The sequence below is a fragment of the Siphateles boraxobius genome, unplaced genomic scaffold (assembly GCF_051911475.1).
Source record: "Siphateles boraxobius isolate OS27281-9 unplaced genomic scaffold, OSU_SipBor_1 6, whole genome shotgun sequence".
NCBI lineage: Eukaryota > Metazoa > Chordata > Actinopteri > Cypriniformes > Leuciscidae > Siphateles > Siphateles boraxobius.
This window is the reverse complement of record NW_027509186.1, coordinates 5,108,264-5,119,767: the sequence shown is the minus strand read 5'-3', so window position 1 is coordinate 5,119,767 and position 11,504 is coordinate 5,108,264. Positions and strand designations below refer to the sequence as shown.

Genomic DNA, 11,504 nt, shown 5'->3' with positions numbered 1-11,504 from the left:
CTTTGAATGCCAAAAATCACAGCTAAGCCTTCTTTGTCCAACTGTGAATAACGCTTCTCTGCAGACGTAAGTGTTCTTGACATGAACCCAAGGGGTTTCTCCATACTCTCTCCTTTTTTACGCTGCGAGAGCAATGCACCCACCCCATAGGGAGAGGCGTCACAAGCCAGAACCAGTTCGGAATCTGAGGAATAATGAACTAGCACCTCTGCTGATTTTAGAAGGGATTTAGATTCTTTGAAAGCTTCTTGTTGTGGCTTTTTCCACATCCACTTAACCTCTTTTCTCAGCAGCAGATGTAGAGGAGCTAGCAGCGTTGCCAGGTTTGGAAGGAACTTATTATAATAATTGAGCAAGCCCAGATATGCTTTGAGTTCTGCGACATTACTTGGTTCTGGTGCTTCTTCAATAGCTTTCACTTTAATTGCCATCGGATGTAAACCCTGGGCATCTACTCTCTGGCCTAAATATTCCACCTCATCTGCCAGGAACATGCATTTTCCCCGTTTCAATCGCAAACCAGCTTCTTTCAGTCTCGCCAGCACTTCATCCAGTGTCTTCAAGTGACTCTCTTGATTTACGCCAGTCACCAATATATCATCAAGATAAACAACTACTCCAAGAATACCTTGCAACAATCCCTCCATTGTTCTCTGGAAGATAGCAGGAGCTGAAGCAACTCCAAAGGGCAAACGATTATATGTGAATAACTCTTTTTGTGTATTCACTGTCAAGTATTTCTTGGAGCTTTCATCCATGATGATTTGTTGGTATGCGTGACTCATGTCCAATTTTGTGAACTTTTTCCTCCCTCCAACCGAGCAAAAAGATCCTCCATCCGTGGTATTGGATACTGTTCCAATGTTGACACTCTGTTGACAGTGAGTTTGTAGTCACCGCATAATCTTATACTGCCATCTGGTTTCAAGATAGGAACAACAGGAGCTGCCCACTCTGAATACTTAACAGGTGAGATGATTTTGTCCCGCAGCAGTCGATTAATCTCTTCATCCACCTTTGTTTTCAGGGCAAATGGCACAGATCTAGGTCTGAAAAACCTCGGCACATGAAGAGTGGCAGTAGTACCCCTTAATGTCCCCAGCTCCTCCTTGAAAACTTCCTCATGCTGGAAAAGCACCTGTTGCAACGTCATCTCCGACTGCACCAGCTTTATCTCACTCCATTGAATTTGGAGCTCTTCAAGCCAGGATCGGCCTAGTAAGCATGACCCTGTTCCTTTCACTATAGCAAGTGGCAATATCTTCTCCTGCTGCTGGTATTTTACTTCTACATCAGCCACCCCTACTATTCCCAATGGCTCTCCTGTATACGTTCTCAACTTGATTTTTGTAAGTCTCAGTTTGGGAGCTTCATAGTCTTTCCAGATGACCTTGTACATTCCCTCACTTATAAGACTGACACTGCATCCAGTATGAATCTCAAAGTTTATCAGTCTGCCATTAACAATTAACTCAACAGTGAGGGGTTTTACTTTCTTCAGTGCATCAGTTTGTACACATGCCAAAGTGAATGTTTCTTCAAATTCATCACTGTCATTATTGTCACTTACATTGAATGCTCGATGCGGCCGCACCCCTTTTTCACTTCTTCCAGTTATTGCGGGTCCACTCTGTTTACTTCTGTTGCGACAGGCCCATATGACCTATTTTTTCACACACATAACATTTGTCCTTCTTAAATCTGCAATCGTTTGCTTTGTGGTTTGTTCCACAGCATCTGTAACATTCTCTTAATTCTTTTTGTTCACCCATTTCTCCCTTTTTCCAGCGATCCGGTTTCCTCTCTTTAAACTTGACGCTGTTACATGCCTGTACGCTGGATTTACTTTGTAAATCGAGCACATTTTTGCTTGCGGCTTCATTGGCTACTGCAATTTCAAAAGCAGTTTCAAACGTTAGATTTACTTCCGAGAGCAGCCTTCTCTGAATCCGATCATCATCTATGCCACAAACAAGTCGATCCCTCAGCATTTGGTCTAAAGTTGCTCCATAATTACAATCTTGTGCCAAACAACGCAACTCTGCTACATATTCTGTCACAGTCTCTGTCGGCTTCTTCATTCTTGAATCAAATCTAAATCGCTGTACAATCTCACTTGGCTGAGGATTAAAATGATTTTTTAGCATTGTTACCAGTTGCTGGAAAGTCTTTTCACTTGGTTTTGTTGGGCTAAGAATATTTCGCATCACACTGTAAGTTTGTGGTCCCACAACACTTATGAGAATAGCTCTTTGCTTACCCTCATATTCAATTCCATTAGCCACGAAAAATTGCTCCAGTACTTCAGAATACTCTTCCTATGTTTGAGCTTGAGCTTGAGCTTTTTTTTCTCTGGGTGTCATCCTCGTCGCCAAAAATGTAGTATCTTTGCAAAAAGCGGACTACTACATTCATATAGTTAAAGTCAATACTTTACTTAGTTTGTTGCAAGACATACACACACCATGCTTCCCGCATGTCACATCTTCCTCTGCTCCAAGATCAAACACAACACTTGTAATACAATGACACCTAGTGGTTACTCCAAGATACTACACCGTGATATCAGCATTTTTATTTATTTTTTTAATTATTTTTTTTACTATTGTAATGCATGATTCTTTCTGCCAGTCGGGCTGCAGCAGAGAAGCTGTTTAATCGACATTTATTCACGATATCTTATCATGTTTATATATGTACTTCTTTTAATGTTATTATTTCGGTCTTATTGCCAGGGAAGCTGGACTGCTTTGCTGTTTATTGATTTAAAAAAAAAAGTATAAACAACTACGCGAATTTTATCAGTAGGAAATCGCGTTGAGTCTCCTTCTGAACGAACACATCGCGATATTTTGCATCAGTTCACGTGTGCCAGATGTTGGTAAGTAGTCGAAAATACAGTGTCCTAATAATGTTTGATATAATGTCTTTTCTGATGGTCGAAATGAATCAGATTAGCTCATGTTCAGTCACTGCATTATATCTGTCATCTCCACGGAGGCTTTGCGTTTCATTGCTTTCTTATGCAAAACAGGGTGATTAAACACTATCTGTGACGTGCTATAGGCCTAGACCTTCTATCAGTTAATCATATTCATATTAGGTTTAAAGTAAGTTAGGACAATTAGCTCCAAAGTGGTATTTGTAGTAGAATCACAGTAAAAACAACACTTACCTTGCTTTTACCACAGTAACCTTAGTTTTACTGTGATAGGTGTGGTAAAAGGACAGCAACCACAGAACTTACCATGCTTTTTCCACATTATTTGTAGTTTTAATGTGATATTTGTTGTAAATGCAAAGTAACCACAACACTTACCATGCTTTTACCACCGTAACCTTAGTTTTACTGTGATGGGTGTGGTAAAAGGACAGTAACCACAAAACTGTCCGTGCTTTTACCTCAGTATTGGTAGTTTTAAAGTGATATTTGTTGTAAATGCATCTTAATCACAACACTTGCCATGCTTTTAATGTCTAATAAAGTAACAACAATAATTTGTAAGGTAAATCAGTAATTTTTCCATTAAATAATCCGATATATTATATATAATGATATTTTCTTTTCTCTTTTTTTCAGCTGAAAAGACCAAAAGGGCCTTTCGTACTCAGTCAGCTCATTATTGTTTGAGGAGAAGTAAACGGGAGACGAAAAGCTACAAAGGCAAAAATTCACAATGGTATGTGTTACGGCACAAAGGAAACCAGCAAGGATTCAATAGCAAGTGAACTGGTGTTTATTTAAACACACACACAAAGAGGTAGTACAGGTCCAATGGCAGGCAGGCAGGCAGCAGAAGACAAAGCTAGGCAACGCAGGACTCAGTGAGCAGACAACGAGACAGATCCAGCAAATCCACAGAACAGTGCAGAGTCCACAGCGAGGAAAACAGGAACTGGTGTGAGAGAAACGACAATGAGCCAACATAAAGCCCCACAACCATCTGACAAAGACAAGACGAAATGACAAACAATATATAGGACATCCTCATTCAAAACAGCTGGCGCTGATCGGCTCATCAGCCGAGATAACGAGCCGTGCTGATAAGCCGCGCCCATTCACTCAACATGCACACACATAGCGGGAGAGAGTCAATGAATCCATGAACCGTGACAGGTATGTATGTGTTGGTTTTAACCTGTAATCAAACATTTGATCAAGCATTTGTTGTTTCTTAAACCTTTTCTTACAAAACCATAGCCCAATCAGTATAAACATAGTCTCAAAGTCTTAATAATTCACAAGATTTAACAAGTTGTCAAATTCGTACAATACTTGTACATAATCATGCAGCTTTTACTCCTAGTGCTGTCAATTCCTGTACATATTTATCTCCATATTTGTAAATCAGTTGCGCACCTTCTTGGAAAGTAGTTGGATGTCCCATACACTGTCAGAAAAGTTTATATTAATTGCATTGTATTCATTAAAATTATTACAAATTGGACCCTGTCTGTTGATGGTCCAATGATACATGATGTCTCTCCACAACTCATAACCTTCCTCTGTTTGCAAGAGTGGAAAAGCTAATTTGACTTGTCACATGACATCAGATACTCGATTATTTTGTAGTAATCAGATCAGTTACACTGCTGATAACTGTCCCGTTTGCATTTAAAATCGTGTTGTTGTTTTTGTGTTGTGGACGCTGAGGGCCAGAGTAGCCCATCACTGCTTTAAATAAAGCTACACTGTGTCATTTTTTATGTTGATTCTTTGCTAAGAAAACACTTTGTTCTTTCAAAAGTATATGTGCTCATTCATGTGTAATTACTTCCACAAACTAATCAAGTACTCTCGTAAGTGTAGAATCTGCCATTCAGAATACATATGAGCGAGTCGCTCGAATGGCGGCAGCCATGTTGCGCCTCCATCTTGAAAATACATTAGCCAAAGAGGGACATACCTGGAAATTCAAGCTTCGCCTTTCGAGCCTTTACTTAGTGGCACCGTGACGAATCCGATGCGGAGATTACTCATAATAATACGGCCACCGTAGGAGTTACAACGCCCTCGGAATGGGAGGGGCTAGAAAGTAATATTCAGTTTGGTAGTCTTATACAATTTCACCGCTATATGGGAGAAAATCGTACACAATGTAGCTTTAAATAATGCAGAACATAAGCTGACCTGACTGTTCATTAAACAGCTTAATTTGAATTGTTTTATGTTTTTTGTTTTACTTTCAGACCAGGACTGGAGAACGCCTGACGATGAGATGTTGAGACTTCTTCCTCTGAGAAAGATCTACACCACATCAGTGATCACATCTTCTGCTCATCAGTTGTACTGTAGGGCACAACTGAACAAACTGTTTAGACGAGGAAGAAGAACACGAACACGATAGAGACGTACAGGGAAGAGCAAGAAACCAGTTTAGCTGTGATAATGATTTATTATTTTCCAACACAATATCAAATCTGTTTTGTGTATCATAGGTGACTGAATATGATTCTCTGGCACTCATTTGTGTGGCTTCAGCAGCTGTGAATGGATTAATTTGATGTTAATGTATTTTTGAAGGGTCATTGTTATTTCTTATGAATCTCATTTGTCTTTATGCTACTTTGTCAACTTTATGTTGTGTCCTCCAATAAAGTGTTGTGTAATAAAGTATTGTGAATATTGTGTCTTGAAAGTGGTGTTTGGGACATAATTTTATTTGAGAAATTAGAATTTCTTATTTAGTTTAGTTCATAATTTAAAAACAACAACATATAATTAATTACCATGATTATTTCATTTAGGACATAAACATTTTGTTGTGGTTAATGATATTTGGGACAACAATGCAGCAAAAGTTGCAGATACTTGCATGTATGCCAGTTTTCAGTGAAATAAAGAGAAGTTGTGTGAATAACAAGAGGCTGCAGTGGGCTATATTGCTACAAAAACCGAAGATGATCCATGTTGATCATTCTAGTACATCTACTACTGCATTTAAAATGAAAGCATAGACATTACTGATGTCAGGCAAATAATCAGCAGTCAGATGGGGTGAAAATGATATTTTGGCACTGTTTTGTTGTTTTACTGAATGGTGCATTATCCTTGTGATATAGTAATAGTTCAAAATCTAAAATCTGTGTAGACTGTACTGCCCGTCCACCCTCATGGGCCCAGCAATGGCCCCCAGAAGAGCAAAAAAATGCACATTTCAAATGGCTGTAACTCAAAGTCCGGTTAGTGTATTAAAGAGACAATATGAAGGACAACTGCTTATGCTATGTTTACTAAATAATGTTGGGCACAGTTTTCAGACATATATGGCAAGCTGGCATAAAGGTTATTTTAAAAGTGCTCGCAGTAAAATATCAAATTTCAACCTATCCCTCATATATATCATAAAGGTTTGCACAATTAACAAATTTAGATATCCAGTTGCCCATTAAAGATATTATTTATTTAACATTTTCTGTTTCATTACTAAACGTTTTAAACTACATTACCCACATATCTCTGTCATTATATCAATGGAACAGGAAACATTGTGCTGTAGTTCATTGAAATGTGCAGACATGCTAAGGGTTAGGGTTGGGATCTCAGTAAAGGAGAAATTTCTCCCAACATAGAGACACTTTCTAGTTACCTTAATGTATAACTAACGTAATAATAACACCAGAACATACTTTGTAACATGAAGCGCTTGTTTTATATGGGTTAAAAGATAATCCAATCACAGCGAGTTCTGCGATAAAGTCACAGCCAATAACAACCCAGCTGAACAGACGCGTCACACTTACTTGCCCAATTATGGTAAATGATGACAGATCTCTTCCGGTTCCGGCTGCAGGGATATTCCAAATATTTAATATTTGGGCTGTTAAATATGTATTGCTTCCAATTAAATTATAAAACTCACATTTAAAAACAAAAAGACTCCTTTGTGTGGTTACCATCCAAAAATGTTGGATTCATATGATATGACACAAATTTGCTTATCTGATTAGACTGATGCATACATTTGAAAGAGAAACTTTTTTTTCTAAGCAATGGCACAATGGCAGGGTAGTTTGCAGTTTTTTTAATTAAAGATAATTGCATGTACTAAAGTGCTTCTAACATTTACAGTGTATGTATAGTATATCAAAGGTATATCAATTATATAACACAATTTAACAAAAGCATAATGAATGCACACAATTTTTAAAGCAAATTCCAATATTTAATGTCAAACTGTTTAAAGACAAATGTAGTGCCAAAACTACTGCACAACAGAATAAAAATCAGTTAATTGTAAACGAAACAAAAAATCCAGATACAGGGGCAATCTATTATAGTGACACATACAGTTACGTTAAAAAATCGCAGATGAAGTTATATTTTTACAAACCACGAGTTGAGATGTAACTTTGTTATGTGAAAATATATTTGTTTCTTCCCTTTAAAGAACAAATAGGTGAAAACTTAAGCACAACATTTTACATTCTCAACTTTAATTCTATATCCTTGAGATTATTGGTCACTTTTATTGTAACTAAATGAAAGGAAACCTAAAATAGTTAATTATTATAAATGTCAGCAAGAAAATGCTCCTATAAAATACAATCAAAGGTAGGCCTGTATTATAATAACATTAACCAGGTAGTCATATAATGATAACATAGATGTAGTTATGGTGGATATATAGTGACCACTGTAATTAAAGGTTTAATGAAGCTAAATGTAAGATATTAAGTCCATATAAATATAAAGGTAACAAACTCTCAGAATAATGTCCAGTATGTCAAGTGTGTCATTTCAGTAATACTCTTTCACCACCAAACAGAACTCCATAAATATTGATTGTTTTCAAAAGGTTTTCTTGAACACCCTCAGTATCTTCAATTGTTCGGACAAACACCTGCTATATAAACTTGCAGAATTATACATTTGACTATTGTCATGAAGTCGCTGCATGACTAGAACTAATGGATGTCAATGAATATGTCATTTACCAAAACTCCTGATGAGCACTGACACTTGTTTGATAAAGGCATTAGGCAAACCTCAAGTACAGTTTATGAAGATGAAATGAGAAAACAAAATTCTGTAACAATATGGAAAAAGATAAATGAGTATTTTAAATATTGGTTCTGCATATATCAGAGATCATAGGAGTGGGACTCCACATGAAGACTTTCAGAAACTGTGACAGAGCAAAGGGAGCACCTCGCTGGACACATCCTACGCATGCCCAAACTACACCACCCAAAGACAGTAATGAAGTGGACACCACCATGAGGATCAGGAGACAGGGAAGACATGGAGACAGATGTTTCACGAACACCTGAAGAATGTCAGTGTCCCATGGGAAGATGAGGAGGACACTTGTTGCCCAATGTGCCCAGCACAGGACTTGATGATGATGTGAGTTTATCCATAACTGTGGGATATTTTTCTGTAAGGAGTATTGCATAATTAAATGTTAAATGCATTTATGTAATAAGCTCACTGATATGTGGTCACTTCTATGAAAAAAATATGTCTTTAATAGCAAGCAATTAAATCATAAACTCGTTTAAAAATAACATGATTTACATGCAAACGGGACAGTTATCAGCAGTGTAACTGATCTGATTACTACAAAATAATCGAGTATATGATGTCATGTGACAAGTCAAATTAGCTTTTCCACTCTTGCAAAAAGAGGAAGGTTATGAGTTGTGGAGAGACATCATGTATCATTGGAACATAAACAGACAGTGTCCAATTTGTAATAATTTTAATGAATACAATGCAATTAATATAAACTTTTCTGACAGTGTATGGGACATCCGACTACTTTCCAAGAAGGTGCGCAACTGATTAACAAATATGGAGATAAATATGTACAGGAATTGACAGCACTAGGAGTAAAAGCTGCATGATTATGTACAAGTATTGTACGAATTTGACAACTTGTTAAATCTTGTGAATTATTAAGACTTTGAGACTATGTTTGTACTGATTGGGCTATGGGTTTTGTAAGAAAAGGTTTAAGAAACAACAAATGCTTGATAAAATGTTTGATTTAGGGTTAAAACCAACACATACATACCATTGCAAATTTTTGCCTTTGTAGCTTTTCGTCTCCCGTTTACTTCTCCTCAAACAATAATGAGCTGACTGAGTACGAAAGGCCCTTTTGGTCTTTTCAGCTGAAAAAAAGAGAAAAGAAAATATCATTTTATATAATATATCGGATTATTTAATGGAAAAATTACTGATTTACCTTACAAATTATTGTTGTTACATTATTAGACATTAAAAGCATGGCAAGTGTTGTGATTAAAATGCATTTACAACAAATATCACTTTAAAACTACCAATACTGAGGTAAAAGCACGGACAGTTTTGTGGTTACTGTCCTTTTACCACACCCATCACAGTAAAACTAAGGTTACGGTGGTAAACGCATGGTAAGTGTTGTGTTTAATATGCATTTACAACAAATATCACATTAAAACTACAAATAATGTCGTAAAAGCATGGTAAGTTCTGTGGTTACTGTCCTTTTACCACACCTATCACAGTAAAACGTCTCAGGTTACGACTGTAACCTATGTTCCCTGAGAACAGGGAACGAGACAATACGTCAACGACGCTATGGGGAACGCCTCAGGCGTGACAGGTGTCTGAAATCACTATCAAATCACGTCAATCATATTGACCGGCGACAGCCCGTGAATCATTAGCGTGAATGATTAACGTGCGACCTGGAAGTATAAAGGGGCGCCTTGCAAACATGACAAATCACCTTATCGTCTGAAGGGACTGTACGGTAGGCAAGCCCCGCGGCATGGCAGGGAGACGTATTGTCTCGTTCCCTGTTCTCAGGGAACATAGGTTACAGTCGTAACCTGAGACGTTCCCTTTCGAAGGGAACTCAACAATACGTCAACGACGCTATGGGGAACGATATACCAACGCCGCCATGCTAAGGGGAGTGCATGCCAAGTGGCAGTGACAACTGTCAGAACCAGCAACTTCAAATGAAACGCTAGAACCACTCACCCTCAGGTCACACTGGGCTGTCAGTGACAGCATTCCCTACGGTCATAGCCCAAGCTACAGCCTCACAGAAAAACCTTCATAAACATGGTTAAATGAAAGGTCTACCTGGGCCGGCTCCGGGCCTGGAACCTCAGCTTCCAATTAGAAGGGGTCCTTTCTAGGGAATGTGGCTAGGGAACCCAAGGGAACCCCAGCCAGTCACTATTCAGGGGAACGTACTCACCCCGAAATGCCACCAGGACGGCCTGACCTGGCACCAGTACATAGACACTTAGTCTGGCCAAATCCTGTCTGTCTGAAGACAGAGCCTCTGGACAAATGCCTTAAGTAAGGCATCCAACCCGAGGGACTGCGAAGCTGGCAGTGAACCACTCGGCCCGGATCTCAGAGACGGGATATCCCGGAGAGTATGACTCAGCATAGTGCTTTCCGACCCTTGCTAGCGAGGGGAGTTTCTCTACTCGATCCACGGATCAACCCAGTGTCTGTGTTTCAAAACACTGAGGAGGCCTGTGAAGGCCTAAGGGCTGATCTAACTGGGAGGCCTCACGAGAGGCCTACGACCGTCTGACCAGACTCAGGAAGCCGCATGCTCAAAGAGACCCCCGTGAGGGGAGCACAAGGTCTGCCTGGTAGGCAAACCAGGCTGTAGGCAGAAAAAGTTCCGGGAGGGAACCTTTAGCAGAGAATGAACACTTTAGTGAGCCAGGGCGCAAGCTTGCCTTCAGCAGCTGCCTATTAAGGCTAGCTGAAACTGATAGCAAGAGACCACTAGCTTCATAAACCCAGCACCACTAGGGAGCGTTACAGGGAGGCCCGGAGAGGCCTACTACCTGATCCTTTAGGGAGGCACGTGAGGCCTACTACCTGATAACCACAGTACGTGGGAACTCACCTTCAGGGAGGCCCGGTGAGGCCTGCTACCCTACGACCACAGTATGTGGGGAGCTCACCTTCAGGGAGGCCTGGAGAGGCCTACTACCTGGTAACCACAAACTGTGGGAACTCACCTTCAGGGAGGCCTGGTGAGGCCTACTACCTGACCGTTCTCATTCAAGGAGGCCTGGAGGAGCCTACTACCTGATAATCACAGCATGTGGGAACTCACCTTCAGGGAGGCCTGGTGAGGCCTACTACCTGACAGCCAAAATATTTGGGAGCCCACATCCAGGGAGGCCCAGAGCGGCCTACTACCTGACAGCCACAATATTTGGGAGCTCACATTCAGGGAGGCCCAGAGAGGCCTACTACCTGATAGCCAACGTAAGTGGGAATTCGCCTTCAGGGCGGCCGGGTGAGGCCTACTACCTGATAACCATCTTAAGTGGGAATTCACCTTCAGGGAGGCCTGAGTGGCCTACTACCTGATAACCACTGGTAGCTTTGAGCCCTGAGTCCGGGTGAAAGTATAAGGTGGCCTGCTAAGGCCAGCCAGCTGGGGACTCGCCTATCAGGGAGGCCTGGTCGGGCCTACTAGCTAATAGCAAGTCATATTCTGCCATAAAGTACACTGTTGGAAACCATACTA

At 40.0% G+C, this 11,504-nt stretch overlaps 1 long non-coding RNA gene across 1 annotated transcript; it reads right to left on the bottom strand.

Annotated features, from left to right (window-relative positions):
• Window positions 1-7,144: 7,144 nt before the first annotated feature.
• Window positions 7,145-9,115, bottom strand: LOC143715525 (uncharacterized). The gene is made up of 2 exons (XR_013195796.1): window positions 9,021-9,115; window positions 7,145-8,381 (listed from the first exon to the last, which is right to left on the bottom strand). It is a non-coding gene; the product is annotated as an uncharacterized LOC143715525 (long non-coding RNA).
• Between the last annotated feature and the right edge of the window lie 2,389 nt (window positions 9,116-11,504).